The following is a 24,387-nucleotide window of genomic DNA, read 5'->3' as shown; positions in this document are numbered from 1 at the left end:
TCGGCGTCTATATCTGCCATCTGAGGTAACGGGCGCTTTAGAGCCCCTGACGGCCTATGAGACGTCTGGACAGGCACAAGCTGAGTAGCCGGCTGTCTCATGTCAACCACTGTCTTTTATACAGAGCTGACACTGTCATGTAATTCCTTCCAACAGTTCATCCACTCAGGTGTCGACCCCCTAGGGGGTGACATCACTATTACAGGCAATCTGCTCAGTCTCCACATCATTTTTCTCCTCATACATGTCGACACAAACGTACCGACACACAGCACACACACAGGGAATGCTCTGATAGAGGACAGGACCCTACTAGCCCTTTGGGGAGACAGAGGGAGAGTTTGCCAGCACACACCAGAGCGCTATATATATACAGGGATAACCTTATATAAGTGTTTTTCCCCTTATAGCTGCTGTATTTTTAATACTGCGCGTAATTAGTGCCCCCCCTCTCTTTTTTAACCCTTTCTGTAGTGTAGTGACTGCAGGGGAGAGCCAGGGAGCTTCCCTCCAACGGAGCTGTGAGGGAAAAAGGCGCCAGTGTGCTGAGGAGATAAGGCCGCCGAGAAGGGGGCGGAGCCTATCTCCCGTTTTTCTGTGTATTCTGGCAGGGGTTAAATTCATCCATATAGCCCAGGAGCTATATGTGATGCATTTTTTTGCCATCCAAGGTGTTTTTATTGCGTCTCAGGGCGCCCCCCCCCCCAGCGCCCTGCACCCTCAGTGACCGGAGTGTGAAGTGTGCTGAGAGCAATGGCGCACAGCTGCAGTGCTGTGCGCTACCTTGTTGAAGACAGGACGTCTTCTGCCGCCGATTTTCCGGACCTCTTCTGTCTTCTGGCTCTGTAAGGGGGCCGGCGGCGCGGCTCTGGGACCTATCCATGGCTGGGCCTGTGATCGGTCCCTCTGGAGCTAATGTCCAGTAGCCTAAGAAGCCCAATCCACTCTGCACGCAGGTGAGTTCGCTTCTTCTCCCCTTAGTCCCTCGATGCAGTGAGCCTGTTGCCAGCAGGTCTCACTGAACATAAAAAACCTAAAACTAAACTTTTCACTAAGCAGCTCAGGAGAGCCACCTAGTGTGCACCCTTCTCGTTCGGGCACAAAAATCTAACTGAGGCTTGGAGGAGGGTCATAGGGGGAGGAGCCAGTGCACACCAGGTAGTTCTAAAGCTTTACTTTTGTGCCCAGTCTCCTGCGGAGCCGCTATTCCCCATGGTCCTTACAGAGTCCCCAGCATCCACTAGGACGTCAGAGAAAAGGACACTCTTCAAACTGAAGCAGAAATTTTATGTGCAAGGGAACAGAGCGTGCAGAATGCTTGCGATGAAGTGGAGGGAAAATTAGCAAAGGGATGGACTAAGGTGATCATTAAGTTAAAAAGGAGTTAAAGTTACTGCTCCGGCGGATATCGCCAACACGTTCGCTAGTTACTATTCTAGGTTATACAATTTAGCGGATGACCTTGCAGTCCCGCAACTAACAGCGGAAGGGATACCAGACTTTCTAAAAGAAACTCTGTTGCCCTCTATAGATGCTCCTACCCTCCAATCGTTAGAACGACTGCAAAACAACGTTTTCCTCTAATGGGCAAAACCACATGCACTGCAGGGGAGGCAGATATAACATGTGCAGAGAGAGTTAGATTTGGGTGGGGTGTGTTCAATCTGAAATCTAATTTGCAGTGTAAATAAAAAGCAGCCAGTATTTATCCTGCACAAAAACAAAATAACCCACCCAAATCTAACGCTCTCTGCACGTTATATCTGCCCCACCTGCACTGTACACAGTTTTGCCCATCAGAGGAAAATGTTGTTTTGCAATCAACTTTGAATTAGGCCCTTAATCCCTTACTCCCCTACCTTATCCATCAGGATCAGGTGGGCTTTGTTAAAGGCAGACAATCTCCCGATAACACAGGCAGAGTTATTAATATTGTGGATGCCCTCTCCGGCTCTGGGGAGAACCTGTTAGTGCTTTCCCTGGATGCGGTGAAGGCATTTGATAGACCTCACTGGGGCTATCTATATGCCGTTCTCTGTAAATTTGTGATTGACGGTCCTGCTTTATCCTCCATAGTGGCCCTGAACTCTACGCAATCGGCCAAAGTATTTTTAAATGGGTTACTTTCCCCTACCTTTCCAATAACAAAAAGATAAGCGACAGGCTGCCCTTTATCCCCACTAGTGTTCACACTCACGAATGAACCTCTAGCTGAGATGATTAGATCCAGTTCTTCTATACAGGGTCCCACCATCTTTGCACAAACGTTAAAAGTTAATCTATTCACATATGACGTCCTTTTAACTCTGATAAACCCCCTCTTGTCACTGCAGCACTTACATAAGGTTTTGGATGCCTATGCACAGGTCTGCTACTATAAATTGAATGGCTCTAAAACTGAAGCTCTCCCTATTAACCTTCCACTGGCTCTCTTACAATTGTTACAGGATGACTATCGCTATGCCTGGCAAGACAAACCTTAAAATATCTGTGGATACAGAGTACCCCCAAACTCGATGATCTAATAACTGTTAATTATTCCCCACTGTTATTTAAGCTATCGATGATAATGGATTGGATGAGTGTCTCTTGGTTGGGTCACATAGCTGTGTTAAAAATTATTTTATTACCTAAAGTGTTATATCTGTTTAGACCTATTCCTGTATTTGTTCCGACCATTTTATTAAATTAATTCCACACAACATTTATCGGATATGTTTGGAGAGGTAAGAAACCCAGATTGGCTAGAAAAACCCTTTTTTTTTTTTTAATGAAATTGGAGGGTGGACTTGCATACCCAGACCTACACTACTACCAGCTTGCATGTCCTTTATCACAATTAGGAGCATTGTTTGTTGGAGAAAAGATTTGGGTCACCTTGGAGATCTGGGGGGTAATTCAGATCTGATAGCTGGGCTGCGTTTTTTATTACTGGCCTGCGATCAGATAGTCGCCACCTACAGGGGGAGTGTATAATCGCTGTGCAAGTGTGCGATTGCATGTGTAGGCCGAGTTGCACAAAAATCAGTTTGTGCAGTCTCTGCGCAGCCCAGGACTTACTTATCCAGTGCGAGGAGAAGAGGCTGATTGGGACCGGAGCAGACGTCAGACAACCTCCCTGAAAATGCTTGAGCCTCCCTGAAAACAGTTAGCACCCACAAATGGCCTCTTCCTGTCAATCTCCTTGTGAACGCCCGTGTGAATAGATTCTTTGCACCATCCTGTCGCAGAGTGCCGATGCCCATTGCAGCTGTGCGGCACGCCAGCGCAGTGTGGTGCATACGCAGTTCGGATCTGAATGCCCGCTGTACGAAAACGCACAGCAGCGACCAGATATGATTTAGGCCCTTCGTCTGTCCATTTCCACTACCCGATTGCTTGAGTTTGCCTTCCACAATTAAAATACATCCCACAGCACGCTCTGCCTTGGTCCAAGGCACTCGTAAAGTGTGGTTAGAATTTGTAGCGAGATCTGCCGATATCTCTCCCCCCTCGGCTGCCCTTTCCCTTAAAGGGTTAGTGTTCCTTATCCCGAACCTTAAGTTGACTCTTAGCTATCCCAAGGGGTCCATTTGACAATAGAGTTAACACTACATGGTGTTCTGATCCTGTACTCCCAAATACAATCACAATATTCCCTCGACCCTAGATATTTGTACAAGTATCTCCAGCTCCAGCAGTGGATATTTAGTGTCACGACGGCCCCACGTGTATTACTGCCACTCCCTAACTATCTCACTGATAGATTTACTAAAGCGGAGAGTAAATAAGGCATCTCCTGGTGGTACGCCATTATGGTGAGCCCCTCGAGACCCTTTAAATTCCCCTCATTGTTAAAATGGGAGGCTGATCTATCGTGCACTTTAACTGATCACGATTGGCACTCGACTTTCCGGACATGCCTTCGCTTCTCTAAATGCGTCTCCCACCTAGAACTGTTCTATAAATTGCTGCATAGGTAATATAGAGCTATAAAAGGTTACTATGTTGGCATAACTGTAGTAATGTTGGCTCCCTTATCCACATATTTGGTCATGCTTTGCCGTCACTACTTTATGGTCTTACATTTTTGATGTTATTTCGAAAATTTTGCATTTTTCTGTTAGTCCAACCCCTTTACTGTCTCTAATCCATGTGTTTCATGCAGACATCTCCGTTAAAATAAGAATTTACTTACCGATAATTCTATTTCTCGTAGTCCGTAGTGGATGCTGGGAACTCCGTAAGGACCATGGGGAATAGCGGCTCCGCAGGAGACTGGGCACATCTAAAGAAAGCTTTAGGATCACCTGGTGTGCACTGGCTCCTCCCCCTATGACCCTCCTCCAAGCCTCAGTTAGGATACTGTGCCCGGACGAGCGTACACAATAAGGAAGGATTTTGAATCCCGGGTAAGACTCATACCAGCCACACCAATCACACTGTACAACTTGTGATCTGAACCCAGTTAACAGCATGATAATAGAGGAGCCTCTAGAAAAGATGGCTCACTACAACAATAACCCGAATTTTTTGGTAACAATAATTATGTACCAGTATTGCAGACAATCCGCACTTGGGATGGGCGCCCAGCATCCACTACGGACTACGAGAAATAGAATTATCGGTAAGTAAATTCTTATTTTCTCTGACGTCCTAGTGGATGCTGGGAACTCCGTAAGGACCATGGGGATTATACCAAAGCTCCCAAACGGGCGGGAAAGTGCGGATGACTCTGCAGCACCGAATGAGAGAACTCCAGGTCCTCCTCAGCCAAGATATCAACTTTGTAGAATTTTACAAACGTATTTGCTCTTGACCAAGTAACTGCTCGGCAAAGTTGTAAAGCCGAGACCCCTCGGGCAGCTGCCCAAGATGAGCCCACCTTCCTTGTGGAGTGGGCATTTTAAGATTTTTGGCTGTGGCAGGCCTGCCACAGAATGTGCAAGCTGAATTGTACTACAAATCCAACGAGCAATCGTCTGCTTAGAAGCAGGAGCACCCAGTTTGTTGGGTGCATACAGGATAAACAGCGAGTCAGATTTTCTGACTCCAGCCGTCCTGGAAACATGTATTTTCAGGGTCCTGACCACGTCAAGCAACTTGGAATCCTCCAAGTCCTTAGTAGCCGCAGGTACCACAATAGGTTGGTTCATGTGAAATGCAGAAACCACCTTAGGTAGAAAATTTGAGGACGAGTCCTCAATTCTGCCCTTTCAGAATGAAATATTAAGTAAGGGCTTTATATGATAAAGCCGCCAATTCTGACACCCGCCTGGCTGAAACCAGGGCTAACTCGTCACTTCCATGTGAGATATTTTAAGTCCACAGTGGTGAGTGGTTCAAACCAATGTGACTTTAGGAAACTCAACACAACATTGAGATCCCCAAGGTGCCACTGGAGGCACAAAAGGAGACTGTATATGCAGTACCCCTTTTACAAATGTCTGAACTTCAGGCACTGAAGCCAGTTCTTTTTGGAAGAAAATCGACAGGGCCGAAATTTGAACCTTAATGGACCCTAATTTTAGGCCCATAGACAGTCCTGTTTGCAGGAAATGGAGGAAACGACCCAGTTGAAATTCCTCTGTAGGGGCCTTCTTGGCCTCACTCCACGCAACATATTTTCGCCAAATGCGGTGATAATGTTTTGCGGTTACGTCTTTCCTGGCCTTGACCAGGGTAGGGATCTTCAGGATCCGGCGTTCAACCGCCATGCCGTCAAACGCAGCCACGGTAAGTCTTGGAACAGACAAGGCCCCTGCTGGAGCAGGTCCTTTCTTAGAGGTAGAGGCCACGGTTCGTCCGTGAGCATCTCTTGAAGTTCCGGATACCAAGTCCTTCTTGGCCAATCCGGAACCACGAGTATAGTTCTTACTCCTCTCCTTCTTATGATTCTCAGTACTTTTGGTACGAGGGGCAGAGGAGGGAACACATACACTGACTGGTACACCCACGGTGTTACCAGAGCGTCCACCGCTATTGCCTGAGGGTCCCTTGACCTGGCGCAATATCTGTCTAGTTTTTTGTTTAGACGGGACGCCATTATGTCCACCTTTTGTTTTTCTCAACGGTTTACAATCAGGTGGAAGACTTCTGGGTGAAGTCCCCACTCTCCCGGGTGAAGGTCGTGTCTGCTGAGGAAGTCTGCTTCCCAGTTGTCCACTCCCGGAATGAACACTGCTGACAGTGCTATCACATGATTTTCCGCCCAGCGAAAATCCTTGCAGCTTCTGCCATTGCCCTCCTGCCGCCCTGTCTGTTTACGTGGGCGACTGACGTGATGTTGTCCGATTGGATCAATACCGCCTGACCCTGAAGCAGGGGTTTCGCTTGACTTAGGGCATTGTAAATGGCCCTTAGTTCCAGAATGTTTATATGAAGAGATGTCTCCAGGCTTGACCATAAGCCCTGGAAATTCCTTCCCTGTGTGACTGCTCCCCAGCCTCGCAGGCTGGCATCCGTGGCCACCAGGACCCAGTCCCGAATGCCGAATCTGCGGCCCTCTAGAAGATGAGCACTCAGCAACCACCACAGGAGGGATACCCTTGTCCCTGGTGACAGGGTTATCCGCTGAAGCATCTGAAGATGCGACCCGGACCATTTGTCCAGAAGGTTCCACTGTGCGTGGAATCTGCCGAATGGGATTGCTTCGTAGGAAGCCACCATTTTTACCCAGAACCCTTGTGCATTGATGCACTGAGACTTGGTTCGGTTTTAGGAGGTTCCTGACTAGCTCGGATAACTCCCTGGCTTTCTCCTCCGGGAGAAGCACCTTCTTTCTGGACTATGTCCAGAATCATCCCTAGGAACAGAAGACAAGTCGTCGGAACCAGCTGTGATTTTGGAATATTGAAAATCCAATCGTGCTGCCGCAACACTACCTGATATAGTGCTACACCGATCTCCAACTGTTCCCTGGATCTTACCCTTATCAGGGAATCGTCCAAGTAAAGGATAACTAAAATTCCCTTCCTTCGAAGGAATATCATCATTTCGGTCATTACTTCAGTAAAGACCCGGGGTGCCGTGGACCATCCCTACGGCAGCGTCCGAACTGATACAGTTCTGTACCATAACCTGAAATACCCTTGGTGAGAAGGGTAAATTTTGACATGAAGGTAAGCCTCCTTGATGTCCCGAGACATCATGTAGTCCCCTTCTTCCAGGTTTGCAATCACTGCTCTGAGTGACTCAATTTTGAATTTGAACCTCTGTATGCAAGTGTTCAAAGATTTTAGATTTTAAAATCGGTCTCACCGAGCCGTCTGGCTTCGTTACCACAATAGTGTGGAATAATACCCCGTTCCCTGTTGCAGGAGGGGTACCTTGATTATCACCTGCTGGGAATACAGCTTGTGAATGGCTTCCAAAACTGCCTCCCTGTCAGCGGGAGACGTCGGTAAAACAGACTTTTGGAAACGGCGAGGGGAATACGTCTCGAATTCCAATTTGTACCCCTGAAATATTATCTGAAGGATCCAGGGGTCTACTTGCGAGTGAGCCCACTGCGCACTGAAATTCATTGAGAACGGGACCCCACCGTGCCTGAACTTGTAAAGCCCTAGCGTCATACTGAGGGCTTGGCAGCGGCGGAAAAGGGTTTCTGTTCCTTGGAACTGGCTGATCTCTGCAGCCATTTTCCTCTCCCTCTGTCACGAGCAGAAAAGAGGAACCCTTTTGTCCGCCTGCCAACCAGGACTGCGCCTGATAATACGGCGTCTTATTTTGAGAGGCGACCTGGGGTACATCCCCTCTTTTAAGGCAATACTTCCAAATGCCGTTTGGAATCCGCATCACCTGACCACTTTACTGGAATAATTGGACAACGCACTTATACTTGATGCCAGTCGGCAAATATTCCGCTGTGCATCCTGCATATATAGAAATGCATCTTTTAATTGCTCTATAGGCAATAATATACTGTCCTTATCTAGGATATCATATTTCCAGTCAGGGAATCCGACCACGCCACCCCAGCACTGCACATCCAGGCTGAGGCGATTGCTGGTCGCAGTATAACACCAGTATGTGTGTAATTACATTTTAGGATACGCTCCTGCTTTCTATCAGCAGGATCCTTAAGGGCGGCCATCTCAGGAGAGGGTAGAGCCCTTGTTTTTACAAGCGTGTGAGCGCTTTATCCACCCTAGGGGGTGTTTCCCAACGCACCCTAACCTCTGGCGGGAAAAGGTATACTGCCAATAACTTTTTAGAAAATATCAATTGTTATCGGGGGGAAACCCACGCATCATCACACACCTCATTTTATTTCTCAGATTCAGGAAAACTACAGGAAGTTTTTCCTCACCAAACATAATACCCCTTTTTTTTTTTTTTTTTTGGTGGTATTCATATTATCAGAAAAGTGTAAACTTTTTCCATTGCCTCAATCATGCAATGTGTGGCCCTATTGGAAATCACGGTTGTCTCTTCACCGTCGACACAGGAGTCAGTACCCCTGTCGGCGTCTGTATCTGAGGTAACGGGCGCTTTAGGGCCCCTGTATGAGACGTCTGGACATGCACAAGCTGAGTAGCCGGCTGTCTCATGTCAACCACTGTCTTTTATACAAAGCTGACACTGTCACGCAATTTCAACAGTACATCCACTCAGGTGTCGACCCCCTAGGGGGTGACAACACTATTTCAGACACTCTACTCCGTCTCCTCATCATTTTTCTCCTCATACATGTCGACACCAACGTACCGACACACAGCACACACACAGGGAATGCTCTGATAGAGGACAGGACCCCACTAGCCCTTTGGGGAGACAGAGGGAGAGTTTGCCAGCACACACCAGAGCGCTATATATATACAGGGATAACCTTATATAAGTGTTTTTCCCTTTTTAGCTGCTGTATTGTTATATACTGCGCCTAATTTGTGCCCCCCTCTCTTTTTTAACCCCTTTCTGTAGTGTAGTGACTGCAGGGGAGAGCCAGGGAGCTTCCCTCCAACTGAGCTGTGAGGGAAAATGGCGCCAGTGTGCTGAGGAGATAGGCTCCGCCCCTTTCTCGGCGTCCTTATCATCCTTTTTCTGTATGTTTTGGCAGGGGTTAAATGCATCCATATAGCCCAGGAGTTATATGTGATGCATTTATTTTAGCCATATAAGGTTTTTTTATCGATTTATTGCGTCTCAGGGCGCTGCCCCCCCCAGCGCCCTGCACCCTCAGTGACCGGAGTGTGAAGTGTGCTGAGAGCAATGGCGCACAGCTGCGGTGCTGTGCGCTACCTTATCTGAAGACAGGATCGTCTTTTGCCGCCGATTTTTCCGGACCTCTTCGCTCTTCTGGCTCTGTAAGGGGGACGGCGGCGCGGCTCCGGTGACCCATCCAGGCTGAACCTGTGATCGTCCCTCTGGAGCTAATGTCCAGTAGCCTAAGAAGCCCAATCCACTCTGCACGCAGGTGAGTTCGCTTCTTCTCCCCTTAGTCCCTCGATGCAGTGAGCCTGTTGCCAGCAGGTCTCACTGAAAATAATAAACCTAAACTAAAACTTTCACAAAGAGCTCAGGAGAGCCCCTAGTGTGCACCCTTCTCGTCGGGCACAGAAATCTAACTGGGGCTTGGAGGAGGGTCATAGGGGGAGGAGCCAGTGCACACCAGGTGATCCTAAAGCTTTCTTTAGATGTGCCCAGTCTCCTGCGGAGCCGCTATTCCCCATGGTCCTTACGGAGTTCCCAGCATCCACTAGGACGTCAGAGAAATGACAGATATAAAATGGGCCATATACTCATTTCGACTAAATGTCTGATTGCCCAACACTGGCGTTCAGCTACTGTCCCCAATATTTTACGGTAAAGAAGAATGTCCAGACCCCTGAGGAGTTTGGAACTACGGGATCTTCTTATACGTCATCAGCCGACGACTTGCTACGACACTAGTTCAGCTGGAGTGAGTATTGCGCCGCTAAACACAAGATTTAGCCTACCTTTTGTAGTTATACAACCTTCCTAGCTTTGGTCTTACCCATCTCTTCTCGTTACACCTTCGATAGTGAGGATTTTCCTGCTACTGCAGCTATGTGTGCTATTCTCTTTGCCTTTTTTATTCTGTTTGTATGTCAGGGCGACTAATACGGATGTTAATGATTATATTATTAATAATCTTACAGTTTCCATATTGGAAGAATCTTGTTATCGGACGACCGTACACACTGAACGATATACTGCGCGGCCATGCAATATATTGTTCATGGCCACATTCACCTGCATGCTGGCTGCCAGCCCGACAGGACGACCCTTCAAACGGAACACAGGAGTGAGCAACTGGGGGAACAGAATACACAATATATTGTTCCAATCCGCGTCGGGGCGATAGATCATCTAATGTGTACCCAAGCCTTAGACAAAAACTTTGGAACCACAACAAAGACATGTAAGTAACCAATAAAATCGCATTGACTGATTGACGGCAAGCGCTGCAGATGAAACATGCTCCTACAAATGTATCAGACTACGCGGTGCAAGTTGTAATAACCGCAAATAAGATCTTAGTCACAGGGTTTCTTAAGATACTGTGTGGTATCTACTACTCTAGCTAATAACATGTTAAAAATATCACTCATTAGCTGCAATAACATACACAAATCACACGCACCTCACAAATATCACATGCTCAATCACTACCTGACTCAGTGGATTTCCCCCTCATGACCAGTTCAATGTACAGGTTTTGGTGATGTAATCAGCTAGTTCTCCAGAGATTAGAGACCATAAATATGTGCAGGTTATAAAACGCCTGACATCAGTGTAGGGGCCAGGGACAACGGTCTGCTTTATAGTATTAATGTTTTCTGCAGTATTGTCATCTGTAGCCAGACACACAAGGATTAGTTCCATTATTTGTAAGTGTCATTAATAATAAAAAATAAGATTTTACTTACCGGTAAATCTATTTCTTGTAGTCCGTAGTGGATGCTGGGGACTCCGTAAGGACCATGGGGAATAGCAGGCTCCGCAGGAGACTGGGCACTCTAAAGAAAGATTTAGTACTATCTGGTGTGCACTGGCTCCTCCCTCTATGCCCCTCCTCCAGACCTCAGTTAAGGAAACTATGCCCGGAAGAGCAGACATTATAAGGAAAGGATTTTGGAATCTCGGGTAAGACTCATACCAGCCACACCGTATAACTTGTGATACACTTATCCAGTCAACAGTATGAACAACAACAGGGCATCAACAATGGATGCCAACATAACATAACCCATTATTAAGCAATAACTATGTACACGTATTGCAGAAAGTCCGCACTTGGGACGGGCGCCCAGCATCCACTACGGACTAAGAGAAATAGATTTACCGGTAAGTAAAATCTTATTTTCTCTGACATCCTAGTGGATGCTGGGGACTCCGTAAGGACCATGGGGATTATACCAAAGCTCCCAAACGGGCGGGAGAGAGCGGATGACTCTGCAGCACCGAATGGGCAAACTCAAGTTCCTCCTCAGCCAGGGTATCAAACTTGTAGAATTTTGCAAATGTGTTTGAACCCCACCAAGTAGCAGCTCGGCAAAGCTGTAATGCCGAGACCCCTCGGGCAGCCGCCCAAGAAGAGCCCACCGTCCTTGTGGAATGGGCTTTCACTGATTTTGGATGCGGCAATCCAGCCGCAGAATGAGCCTGCTGAATCGTGTTACAGATCCAGCGGGCAACGGTTTGCTTTGAAGCAGGAGCACCCAACTTGTTGGGGGCATATAGGATAAACAGCGAGTCAGTTTTCCGGACTCCAGCCGTTCGGTCTACATAAATCTTCAAAGCCCTGACTACATCTAGTAACCTGGAATCCTCCAAGTCACGAGTAGCCGCAGGCACTACAATAGGTTGGTTCAAATGAAAAGATGACACCACCTTTGGCAGAAATTGGGGACGAGTCCGCAATTCTGCCCTGTCCATATGAAAAACCAGATAGGGGCTTTTACATGACAAAGCCGCCAATTCTGACACACGCCTAGCCGAAGCTAATGCCAATAGCATGACCACCTTCCACGTGAGATACTTTAGCTCCACAGTCTTAAGTGGTTCAAACCAGTGGGATTTCAGGAAACCCAACACCACGTTGAGATCCCAAGGTGCCACAGGTGGCACAAAAGGGGGCTGAATATGCAGCACTCCCTTAACAAACGTCTGAACTTCAGGAAGAGATGCCAGTTCCTTTTGAAAGAAAATGGATAGGGCCGAAAACTGGACCTTTATGGATCCCAACTTCAAGCCCATAGTCACTCCAGACTGTAGAAAGTGCAGAAATCTGCCCAGTTGGAATTCCTCTGTAGGGGCCTTCCTGGCCTCACACCAAGCAACATATTTTCGCCATATGCGGTGATAATGCTTTGCTGTCACGTCCTTTCTAGCCTTTATCAGCGTAGGAATAACTTCCTCCAGAATGCCTTTTTCCGCTAGGATCCGGCGTTCAACCGTCATGCTGTCAAACGCAGCCGCGGTAAGTCTTGGAACAGGCAGGGCCCCCGTTGCAACAGGTCCTGTCTGAGAGGCAGAGGCCATGGGTCCTCTGTGAGCATTTCTTGCAATTCCGGGTACCAAGGTCTTCTTGGCCATTCCGGAACAATGAGTATTGTTCTCACTCCTCTTCTTCTTACGATTCTCAGTACCTTGGGTATGAGAGGAAGATGAGGGAACACATAGACCGACTGGAACACCCACGGTGTTACCAGGGCGTCCACAGCTATAGCCTGAGGGTCTCTTGACCTGGCGCAATACCGTTGCAGCTTTTTGTTGAGACGGGACGCCATCATGTCTACCTGTGGCAGTTCCCATCGATTTGTAATCTGAATGAAGACTTCTTGATGAAGTCCCCACTCTCCCGGGTGGAGGTCGTGCCTGCTGAGGAAGTCTGCTTCCCAGTTGTCCACTCCCGGAATGAACACTGCTGACAGTGCTTGTACGTGATTCTCCGCCCACCGAAGAATCCTGGTGGCTTCCGCCATCGCGACTCTGCTTCTTGTGCCGCCCTGGCGGTTTACATGAGCCACCGCGGTGATGTTGTCTGACTGAATCAGCACCGGTTGGTTGCGAAGCAGGGGCTCCGCTTGACTCAGGGCGTTGAATATGGCCCTTAGTTCCAGGATATTTATGTGCAGACAAGTTTCCTGACTTGACCACAACCCTTGAAAGTTTCTTCCCTGAGTGACTGCCCCCCACCCTCGGAGGCTCGTATCCGTGGTCACCAGGACCCAGTCCTGTATGCCGAATCTGCGGCCCTCGAGAAGGTGAGCACTCTGTAGCCACCACAGAAGAGACACCCTGGCCCTGGGGGACAGGGTGATCAGCCGATGCATCTGAAGATGCGATCCGGACCATTTGTCCAACAGATCCCATTGAAAGATCCTTGCATGGAACCTGCCGAAGGGAATGGCTTCGGACGATGCCACCATCTTTCCCAGGACTCGCGTGCAGTGATGCACCGACACCTGTTTCGGTTTTAAGAGGTCTCTGACTAGAGTCACAAGCTCTTGAGCCTTCTCCGTCGGGAGAAACACCTTCTTCTTGTCTGTGTCCAGAATCATGCCCAGAAAGGGCAGACGCGTCGTAGGAATCAGCTGCGACTTTGGGATATTCAGAATCCAGCCATGCTGTTGCAACACTTCCTGTGAGTGCGCTACGCTGTTCTGCAACTGCTCCCTCGACCTCGCCTTTATGAGGAGATCGTCCAAGTATGGGATAACTGTGACTCCTTGCTTTCTCAGGCTCACCATCATTTCTGCCATTACCTTGGTAAATATTCTCGGTGCCGTGGACAGACCAAACGGCAACGTCTGGAATTGGTAATGACAGTCCAGTACCACAAATCTGAGGTACTCCTGATGAGGCGGATAAATGGGGACATGCAAGTAAGCATCCTTGATGTCCAGAGACACCATAAAATCCCCCTCTTCCAGGCTTGCAATGATCGCTCTGAGCGATTCCATTTTGAACTTGAATCTTTTCAGATAAATGTTCAGGGACTTTAAATTTAATATAGGTCTGACCGAACCGTCCGGTTTCGGTACCACAAACATTGTGGAATAGTATCCCTTCCCCTGTTGAGGAAGGGGAACCTTTACCACCACCTGCTGGAGAAATAGCTTGTGAATTGCTGCTACCACTACTTCCCTTTCTATGGGGGAAGCTGGCAGGGCCGATTTTAGGTAACGTTGAGGGGGCATCACCTCGAATTCCAGCTTGTATCCCTGAGACACAATCTGTATAGCCCAGGGATCCACCTGGGAGCGAACCCACTGGTGGCTGAAATGTCGGAGACGCGCCCCCACTGCTCCTGGCTCCACCCGTGGAGCCCCAGCGTCATGCGGTGGATTTAGTGGAAGCCGGGGAGGACTTCTGTTCCTGGGAACTAGCTGTAAGGTGCAGCTTTTTTCCTCTGCCCTGCCTCTAGCAAGAAAGGAAGCACCTCTGACCTTCTTGCTTCTTTGTGCGCGAAAGGACTGCATTTGGTAATACGGTGCTTTCTTCGGATGTGAGGGAATATATGGCAAAAAGTTTGACTTCCCAGCAGTAGCTGTGGAAACCAGGTCCGAGAGACCGTCCCCAAACAATTCCTCACCCTTGTAAGGTAACACCTCCATGTGTTTTTTGGAGTCGGCATCACCTGTCCACTGCAGAGTCCACAGGACCCTCCTGGCAGAAATTGACATTGCATTAATTCTAGAGCCCAGTAGGCAAATGTCCCTCTGGGCATCCCTCATATATAGGACAGTGTCTTTTATATGCCCCAGGGTCAGCATAATGGTACCCCTGTCTAAGGTATCCATTTCCTCAGACAGATTATCTGTCCACGCTGCTACAGCACTACACATCCACCCCGACGCAATTGCTGGCCTCAGTAGAGTCCCTGAATGTGTATAAACAGATTTCAGGATACTTTCCTGCTTTCTATCTGCAGGATCCTTTAGGGTGGCCGTATCCTGCGACGGCAGGGCCACCTTCTTAGATAAGCGTGTCAGAGCTTTATCTACCCTAGGGGAGGATTCCCAGCGCACCCTGTCCTCTGGCGGGAAAGGGTACGCCATAAGTAACCTTTTGGAAATCAGGACTTTCTTATCTGGGGAATCCCACGCTCTTTCACATAACTCATTTAACTCATGTGAAGGGGGAAAAGTCACCTCTTGCTTTTTCTCCCCATACATATAAACCCTCTTGTCAGGGACAGGGTTTACCTCTGATGTGTGTAAAATATCCTTCATCGCTATAATCATGTAACGTATAACTTTTGTCATTTTTGGTTGCAATTTTGCATCATCGTCGTCGACACTGGAGTCAGAATCCGTGTCGACATCTGTGTCAACCATTTTGGATAGTGGGCGCTTTTGAGACCCTGAGGGCCTCTGCGCTGTAGGATCAGGCATGGGTTGAGACCCTGACTGGCCCGAGGTATCAGCTTTATCCAACCTTTTATGTAAGGAGTTTACATTATCATTTAACACCTTCCACATATCCATCCAATCAGGTGTCTGAACCGTCGGCGGCGACACGTCAGTCAACTGCACTTGCTCTGCCTCCACATAGCCCTCTTCGTCAAACATGTCGACACACGCGTACCGACACACCACACACACAGGGGAAGCTCTAAATGAAGACAGGACCCCCACAAGGCCTTTTGGAGAGACAGAGAGAGGAGTTTGCCAGCACACCCCCCAGCGCTATATAACCCAGGGATTACACAGTAACTTAGTGTTTACCCAGTAGCTGCTGTATTATGATTTATGTGCCTAAATTTATGTGCCCCCCCTCTCTTTTTTACCCTTCTACCGTGATTCTGCAGGGTAGAGCCCGGGGAGCTTCCTCTCAGCGGAGCTGTGGAAGGAAAATGGCGCTGGTGAGTGCTGAGGAAGAAGGCCCCGCCCCCTCAGCAGCGGGCTTCTGTCCCGCGATTTCTTGCAAAATAAATGGCGGGGGCTCATACATATAACAGTGTGCCACTGTTTATATGCAGCATTCGCCAGGAGGTAACAATTGCTGCCCAGGGCGCCCCCCCCCCCCCCCTGCGCCCTGCACCCTACAGTGACCGGAGTGTGTGAGTTAGTGTGGGCGCAATGGCGCACAGCTGCAGTGCTGTGCGCTACCTCATGTGAAGACAGGAGTCTTCTGCCGCCGATTTCGATGTCTTCTCCGCTTCTGCCGGCTTCTGTCTTCTGGCTCTGCGAGGGGGACGGCGGCGCGGCTCCGGGAACGGACGACAAGGTCAGGTCCTGTGTTCGATCCCTCTGGAGCTAATGGTGTCCAGTAGCCTAAGAAGCGCAACCTAGCCGCAGTTAGTAGGTTTGCTTCTCTCCCCTCAGTCCCTCGTAGCAGAGAGTCTGTTGCCAGCAGAAGCTCTCTGAAAATAAAAAACCTAACTAAAATACTTTCTTATTAGCAAGCTCAGGAGAGCTCACTAAAAGCACCCAGCTCTGTCCGGGCACAGATTCTAACTGAGGTCTGGAGGAGGGGCATAGAGGGAGGAGCCAGTGCACACCAGATAGTACTAAATCTTTCTTTAGAGTGCCCAGTCTCCTGCGGAGCCCGCTATTCCCCATGGTCCTTACGGAGTCCCCAGCATCCACTAGGACGTCAGAGAAATAATAAGATTTTACTCACCGGTAAATCTATTTCTCGTAGTCCGTAGTGGATGCTGGGAACTCCGAAAGGACCATGGGGAATACCGGCTCCGCAGGAGACTGGGCACAACTAAAGAAAGCTTTTAGGTCACCTGGTGTGCACTGGCTCCTCCCACTATGACCCTCCTCCAAGCCTCAGTTAGGACACTGTGCCCGGACGAGCTGACATAATAAGGAAGGATTTTGAATCCCGGGTAAGACTCTTACCAGCCACACCAATCACACCGTATAACTCGTGATACCATACCCAGTTTAACAGTATGAAACATAACTGAGCCTCTCAACAGATGGCTCAACCATAACCCTTTAGTTAACAATAACTATGTACAAGTATTGCAGACAATCCGCACTTGGGACGGGCGCCCAGCATCCACTACGGACTACGAGAAATAGATTTACCGGTGAGTAAAATCTTATTTTCTCTGACGTCCTAGTGGATGCTGGGAACTCCGAAAGGACCATGGGGATTATACCAAAGCTCCCAAACGGGCGGGAGAGTGCGGATGACTCTGCAGCACCGAATGAGAGAACTCAAGGTCCTCCTCAGCCAGGGTATCAAATTTGTAGAATTTTGCAAACGTGTTTGCCCCTGACCAAGTAGCAGCTCGGCAAAGTTGTAAAGCCGAGACCCCTCGGGCAGCCGCCCAAGATGAGCCCACCTTCCTTGTGGAATGGGCTTTTACTGATTTAGGATGCGGCAGTCCAGCCGCAGAATGCGCCAGCTGAATTGTGCTACAAATCCAGCGAGCAATAGTCTGCTTAGAAGCAGTAGCACCCAGCTTGTTGGGTGCATACAGGATAAATAGCGAGTCAGTTTTCCTGACTCTAGCCGTCCTGGAAACATAAATTTTCAAGGCCCTGACTACGTCCAGCAACTTGGAATCCTCCAAGTCCCTAGTAGCCGCAGGCACCACAATAGGTTGGTTCAAGTGAAAAGCTGATACCACCTTAGGGAGAAACTGGGGACGAGTCCTCAATTCTGCCCTATCCATATGGAAAATCAGATAAGGGCTTTTACATGACAAAGCCGCCAATTCTGACACACGCCTGGCTGAAGCCAAGGCCAATAACATGACCACTTTCCACGTGAGATATTTTAGATCCACGGTTTTAAGTGGCTCAAACCAATGTGATTTTAAGAAACTCAACACCACGTTGAGATCCCAAGGTGCCACTGGAGGCACAAAAGGGGGCTGAATATGCAGCACTCCCTTAACAAACGTCTGAACTTCAGGTAGTGAAGCTAGTTCTTTCTGGAAGAAAATCGACAGAGCCGAGATCTGTACCCTAATGGAGCCTAATTTCAGGCCCATAGTCACTCCTGCTTGTAGGAAATGCAGAAATCGACCCAGTTGAAATTCCTCTGTTGGGGCCTTTTTGGCCTCACTCCAAGCAACATACATCCGCCATATGCGGTGATAATGCTTTGCAGTTACATCTTTCCTGGCTTTAATCAGCGTAGGAATGACTTCCTCCGGAATGCCCTTTTCCTTCAGGATCCGGCGTTCAACCGCCATGCCGTCAAACGCAGCCGCGGTAAGTCTTGGAACAGACAGGGCCCCTGCTGCAGCAGGTCCTGTCTGAGCGGCAGAGGCCATGGGTCCTCTGAGATCATCTCTTGAAGTTCCGGGTACCACGCTCGTCTTGGCCAATCCGGAACCACGAGTATTGTTCTTACTCCTCGTTTTCTTATTATTCTCAGTACCTTTGGTATGAGAGGCAGAGGAGGGAACACATAAACCGACTGGTACACCCACGGTGTCACTAGAGCGTCCACCACTATCGCCTGAGGGTCCCTTGACCTGGCGCAATATCTCTCTAGTTTTTTGTTTAGGCGGGACGCCATCATGTCCACCTGTGGCCTTTCCCAACGGTTTACCAACAGTTGGAAGACTTCTGGATGAAGTCCCCACTCTCCCGGGTGTAGGTCGTGTCCGCTGAGGAAGTCTGCTTCCCAGTTGTCCACTCCCGGAATGAACACTGCTGACAGTGCTAAGACGTGATTTTCCGCCCATCGGAGAATCCTTGTGGCTTCTGCCATCGCCATCCTGCTTCTTGTGCCGCCCTGTCGGTTTACATGGGCGACTGCCGTGATGTTGTCTGATTGGATCAGTACCGGCTGGTTTTGAAGCAGAGGCCTTGCCAGACTTAGGGCATTGTAAATGGCCCTCAGTTCCAGAATATTTATGTGTAGGGACGACTCCTGACTTGACCAAAGTCCTTGGAAATTTCTTCCCTGTGTGACTGCCCCCCAGCCTCGAAGGTTGGCATCCGTGGTTACCAGGACCCAGTCCTGTATGCCGAATCTGCGGCCCTCTTGAAGATGAGCACTCTGCAGCCACCGCAGTAGAGATACCCTGGTCCTTGGAGACAGGGTTATCAGCCGATGCATCTGAAGATGCGATCCCGACCACTTGTCCAAGAGGTCCCACTGAAAGGTTCTTGCATGGAACCTGCCGAATGGAATTTTGCTTCGTAAGAAGCTACCATTTTTCCCAGGACTCGTGTGCAGTGATGCACCGATACCTGCTTTGGTTTCAGGAGGTCTCTGACTAGAGATGACAGCTCCTTGGCTTTCTCCTGCGGGAGAAACACTTTTTCCTGTTCTGTGTCCAGAACCATCCCCAGGAACAGTAGGCGTGTGGTAGGAACCAGCTGTGACTTTGGAATGTATAGAATCCATCCGTGCTGTTGTAGCACTTCCCGAGATAGTGCTACTCCGACCAACTGCTCCTTGGACCTTGCCTTTATAAGGAGATCGTCCAAGTACGGGATAATTAAAACTTCCTTTCTCGAAGGAGTATAATCATTTCTGCCATTACCTTGGTAAAGACCCTCGGTGCCGTGGACAGTCCAAACGGCAGTGTTTGGAATTGGTAATGGCAATCCTGTACCACAAATCTGAGGTACTCCTGGTGAGGATGGTAAATGGGGACATGTAGGTAAGCCTCCTTGATGTCCAGGGATACCATGTAATCCCCCTCCTCCAGGCTTGCAATAATCGCCCTGAGCGATTCCATCTTGAACTTGAATTTTCTTATGTATGTGTTCAAGGATTTCAAATATAAAATGGGTCTCACCGAACCGTCCGGTTTCGGTACCACAAACAGTGTGGAATAGTAACCCCGTCTTTGTTGAAGTAGGGGCACCTTGACTATCACCTGCTGGGAATACAGCTTGTGAGTTGCCTCTAGCACAGCCTCCCTGCCTGAGGGAGTTGTCGGCAAGGCAGATTTGAGGAAACGGCGGGGGGGGGAGACGCCTCGAATTCCAGCTTGTACCCCTGAGATACTACTTGAAGGATCTAGGGATCCACCTGTGAGCGAGCCCACTGATCGCTGAAATTTTTGAGGCGGCCCCCCACCGTACCTGGCTACGCCTGTGGAGCCCCCCCGTCATGCGGTGGACCCAGAGAAAGCGGGGGAAGAATTTTGATTCTGGGAACTGGCTGACTGGTGCAGCTTTTTCCCTCTTCCCTCGTTTTACACGCTTGCATTTCTGAAGCCGAAAGGACTGTACCTGATAATACAGTGCTTTCTGAGGCTGTGAGGAAACCGGAGGTAAAAAATTTTCTTCCCAGCTGTTGCTGTGGATACGAGGTCCCAGAGACCATCCCCATTCCTCACCCTTATAAGGCTCTATGTGCCTTTTAAAGTCAGCATCACCTGTCCAGTGTCGGGTCTCTAATAACCTCCTGACCGAATGGACATTGCATTAATTCTGGATGCCAGCCGGCAAAATATCCCTCTGTGCATCCCTCATATATAAGACGACGTCTTATGTTCGCAAAATAGTATCCCTGTTTGACAGGGTTACAGACCACGCTGCAGCAGCACTATCTGCAGGTCTCAGTCTAGTACCTGAGTGTGTAAATACAGACTTCAGGATAGCCTCCTGCTTTTTATCAGCAGGTACCTTCAAAGTGGCCGTATCCTAAGACGGCAGTGCCACCTTTTTTGACAAACGTGTGAGCGCCTTATCCACCCTAGGGGATATCTCCCAGCGTAACTTATCCTCTGGCGGGAAAGGGTACGCCATCAGTAACTTTTTAGAAATTACCAGTTTCTTATCGGGGGAACCCACGCTTTTTCACACTTCATTCACTCATTTGATGGGGGAACAAAACACTGCCTGCTTTTTCTCCCCAAACATAAAACCCTTTTTTAGTGGTACTTGGGTTAATGTCAGAAATGTGTAACACATTTTTTTTTTTGCCGGGATCATGTAACGGATGTTCCTAGTGGATTGTGTATATGTCTCAACCTCGTCGACACTGGAGTCAGAACTCCGTGTCGACATCTGTGTCTGCCATCTGAGGGAGCGGGCGTTTTTGAGCCCCTGATGGCCTTTGAGACGCCTGGGCAGGCGCGGGCTGAGAAGCCGGCTGTCCCATAGCTGTTACATCATCCAGCCTTTTATGTAAAGAGTTGACACTGTCGGTTTATACCTTCCACCTATCCATCCACTCTGGTGTCGGCCCCACAGGGGGCGACATCACATTTATCGGCATCTGCTCTGCCATCACATAAGCCTCCTCATCAAACGTGTCGACACAGCCGTACCGACACACCGCACACACACAGGGAATGCTCTGACTGAGGACAGGACCCCACACAGCCCTTTGGGGAGACAGAGAGAGAGTATGCCAGCACACACCAGAGCGCTATATAATTTAGGGATTAACACTATATTGAGTGAATTTTTCCCAATAGCTGCTTGTATATACAATATTGCGCCTAAATTTAGTGCCCCCCCTCTCTTTTTAACCCTTTGAGCCTGAAAACTACAGGGGAGAGCCTGGGGAGCTGTCTTCCAGTTGCACTGTGAAGAGAAAATGGCGCCAGTGTGCTGAGAGATATAGCTCCGCCCCTTTTTCGCGGACTTTTCTCCCGCTTTTTTATGGATTCTGGCAGGGGTATTTATCACATATATAGCCTCTGGGGCTATATATTGTGATATATATGCCAGCCAAGGTGTTTTTATTGCTGCTCAGGGCGCCCCCCCCAAGCGCCCTGCACCCTCAGTGACCGGAGTGTGAAGTGTGTATGAGGAGCAATGGCGCACAGCTGCAGTGCTGTGCGCTACCTTGGTGAAGACTGATGTCTTCTGCCGCCGATTTTCCGGACCTCTTCTTGCAACTGGCTCTGTAAGGGGGACGGCGGCGCGGCTCCGGGACCGAACACCAAGGCCAGTTCCATGCGGTCGATCCCTCTGGAGCTAATGGTGTCCAGTAGCCTAAGAAGCCCAAGCTAGCTGCAAGCAGGTAGGTTCGCTTCTTCTCCCCTTAGTCCCTCGCTGCAGTGAGCCTGTTGCCAGCAGGTCTCACTGTAAATTAAAAAACCTAATTATATACTTTCTTTCTAGAAGCTCAGGAGAGCCCCTAGTGTGCATCCAACCTCGGCCGGGCACAAAATCTAACTGAGGCTTGGAGGAGGGTCATAGTGGGAGGAGCCAGTGCACACCAGGTGACCTAAAAGCTTTCTTTAGTTGTGCCCAGTCTCCTGCGGAGCCGCTATTCCCCATGGTCCTTTCGGAGTTCCCAGCATCCACTAGGACGTCAGAGAAAATAATTATTATATTTAGCTAGCATAGCATTTGGCATAAAAGGAAGATCGGATACATTTCCTCTGCACTCTAGCACTGTTATCTCTAGTGTTACCTGTCTCTAATAGCAAATTTTACATGTAAGCTATTAGATCCGGTGTAGACTCTCATTTATCATTTATTACCAGGCACTTATATAGGACACACATATTCCGTAGCGCTTTACAGAGAGTATATGGCCATTCACATCAGTTCCTGCTCCAGTGGGACATACAATCTAGGGCCCAGCTTTATCAAGCCTTGGAGAGTGATAAATAGCACGGTGATAAAGTGCCAACCAATCAGCTCCTGTCTGTTTTCAAACCCAGACAGTTAGGAGCTGATTGGCTAGTACTTTATCACCGTGCAATTTTTCACTCTCCAAGGCTTGATAAATCTGGGCTTAGATTCCTTACTCCATGTACACACACTTTTATCCAAAAGCCAATCAACCTACCAGTATATATTTGGAGTGTGTGTGTGTGTGGGGGGGGTGTGTAAACGGAGTACCTGGAGGAAACTCTCACAAACACAGGGAGAATATACAAACTCCACACAGTTAGGGCTGAGATGCAAGACAGTAATGCTAACCATTATACCATCTGTGCTTCCATCCCAAACTCTCTAATAGGATTCCTTTTCAATGTGAGGAATTCTTACTGCTGCCCAGCGTTTAATACAGAAATCCTGTAGTGTTTTTAACATAGTGCGTACATGACGCGTCAAAGTCTCAGTGTGGAAAGTAGACTGCACAACCTTAGAATGTAGTTATACTGGGAGGCTGAAATGCAGAAATGATGCATAGGAAAAGGAGCGGACCTCAGTCCACTCATGGAACTGTCAGGACAGGGATGCAAGAGACACAGGGCATAGTCATGATGGAATGACGGCAGGAAGTAGCCACAGAATGAGCATTACATAAAGGGAGTATCAGTGTCCCCAACAGCAGAGTAGTGATGTCAGAGGGGCGCGGTGTCAAACACACATCACTAGGGAACAAACTTCATACGTACAACTTACTACCTTGATGGACAGGCGAGGTGGATGCTGAATCTGGGTATACACTAGACGATATACTGGACAATTTGTCACTTTGAGCGAATTGGAACGTCAAAATGTGTACGCACTATTGTGAATTCCTGTGTGTCGTTCACCGCTTCTAATCTGCCTGCAGTGGAGATCAGCAGATATGCCCTTCCTGAAATGTATACCTGATATATCGGTAACGAACAAACAACGCAAAATATATCATTAGGTCATTTGAAGGATTGCACAGAGTGTATGCACTAAGGGGGTCATTCAGAGTTGATCGCTAGCTGCCGTTGTTCGCAGCGCAGCGATCAGGCTAAAAATCTGCACTTCTGCACATGCGTATGCGGCTTAATGCGTACGTGCGACATACTTTCACAAAAGCCGTTGCAGTTTCACACAAGGCCTAGCGACGCTTTTCAATCGCACTGCTGGCCGCAGAGTGATTGACAGGAAGTGGGTGTTTCTGGGTGGTAACTGACCGTTTTCGGGGAGTGTGTGTAAAAACGCAGGCGTGTCAGATACAAACGTGGGCGTGCCTGGGGAAACACAGGCGTGGCTGGCCAAACGCAGGGCGTGTTCGTGACGTCAAAACAGGAACTAAATAGTCTGAAGTGATCGCAAGCTAGGAGTAGGTCTCGAGCTTCTCAGAAACTGCACAATCTTTTTTTGTAGCAGCGCTGCGAACCTTTTGTTCGCACTTCTGCTAAGCTAAGATACACTCCCAGAGGGCAGCGGCCTAGCGTTTGCACGGCTGCTAAAAGCAGCTAGCGAGCAAACAACTCGGAATGAGGGCCTAAATCGTCTGTTCTGTGGATGAAGGGAAATCGGGACGAGTATCACGCCAATTGCATATCGTCTAGTGTGTATACCGCATAACCTGGGCAGCGTTACATGATTTTTAAAACTTAAGAAAAGATAGTGGCCACAAACAAAGCCATTGCTAAATTGGTACTGGTCTGCTAAAACGCCTGTAAACAAATAGAGAGCTTAGAGAATAATTGTACTAACTGGGAGATATGGCATTTGTTTTTGTTTTTTCTTATATGTTCTGTAATGAATTATGAGCAGGATGTAGGTGTAGCAGAACAAGCAAAACTGTTCAACCACCCATTGGAAAGCTCATATATACTCCTTAGAGAGCACCACTCGTTTTTCCCAGGGTACTGCCAGGCCTGTA

The 24,387-nt window shown here is 48.7% G+C and overlaps 1 protein-coding gene across 1 annotated transcript in view; it reads right to left on the bottom strand.

Moving 5' to 3' along the window:
- The window catches only part of STAM2 (signal transducing adaptor molecule 2), a 198,115-nt gene that overhangs the window by 115,982 nt on the left and 57,746 nt on the right, over positions 1-24,387 (bottom strand). The window lies entirely within an intron of this gene.

This window comes from Pseudophryne corroboree, chromosome 7, assembly GCF_028390025.1.
Source record: "Pseudophryne corroboree isolate aPseCor3 chromosome 7, aPseCor3.hap2, whole genome shotgun sequence".
NCBI lineage: Eukaryota > Metazoa > Chordata > Amphibia > Anura > Myobatrachidae > Pseudophryne > Pseudophryne corroboree.
Note: the sequence above shows the minus strand (reverse complement) of the source record. Positions and strands in the feature narration are given on the sequence as shown.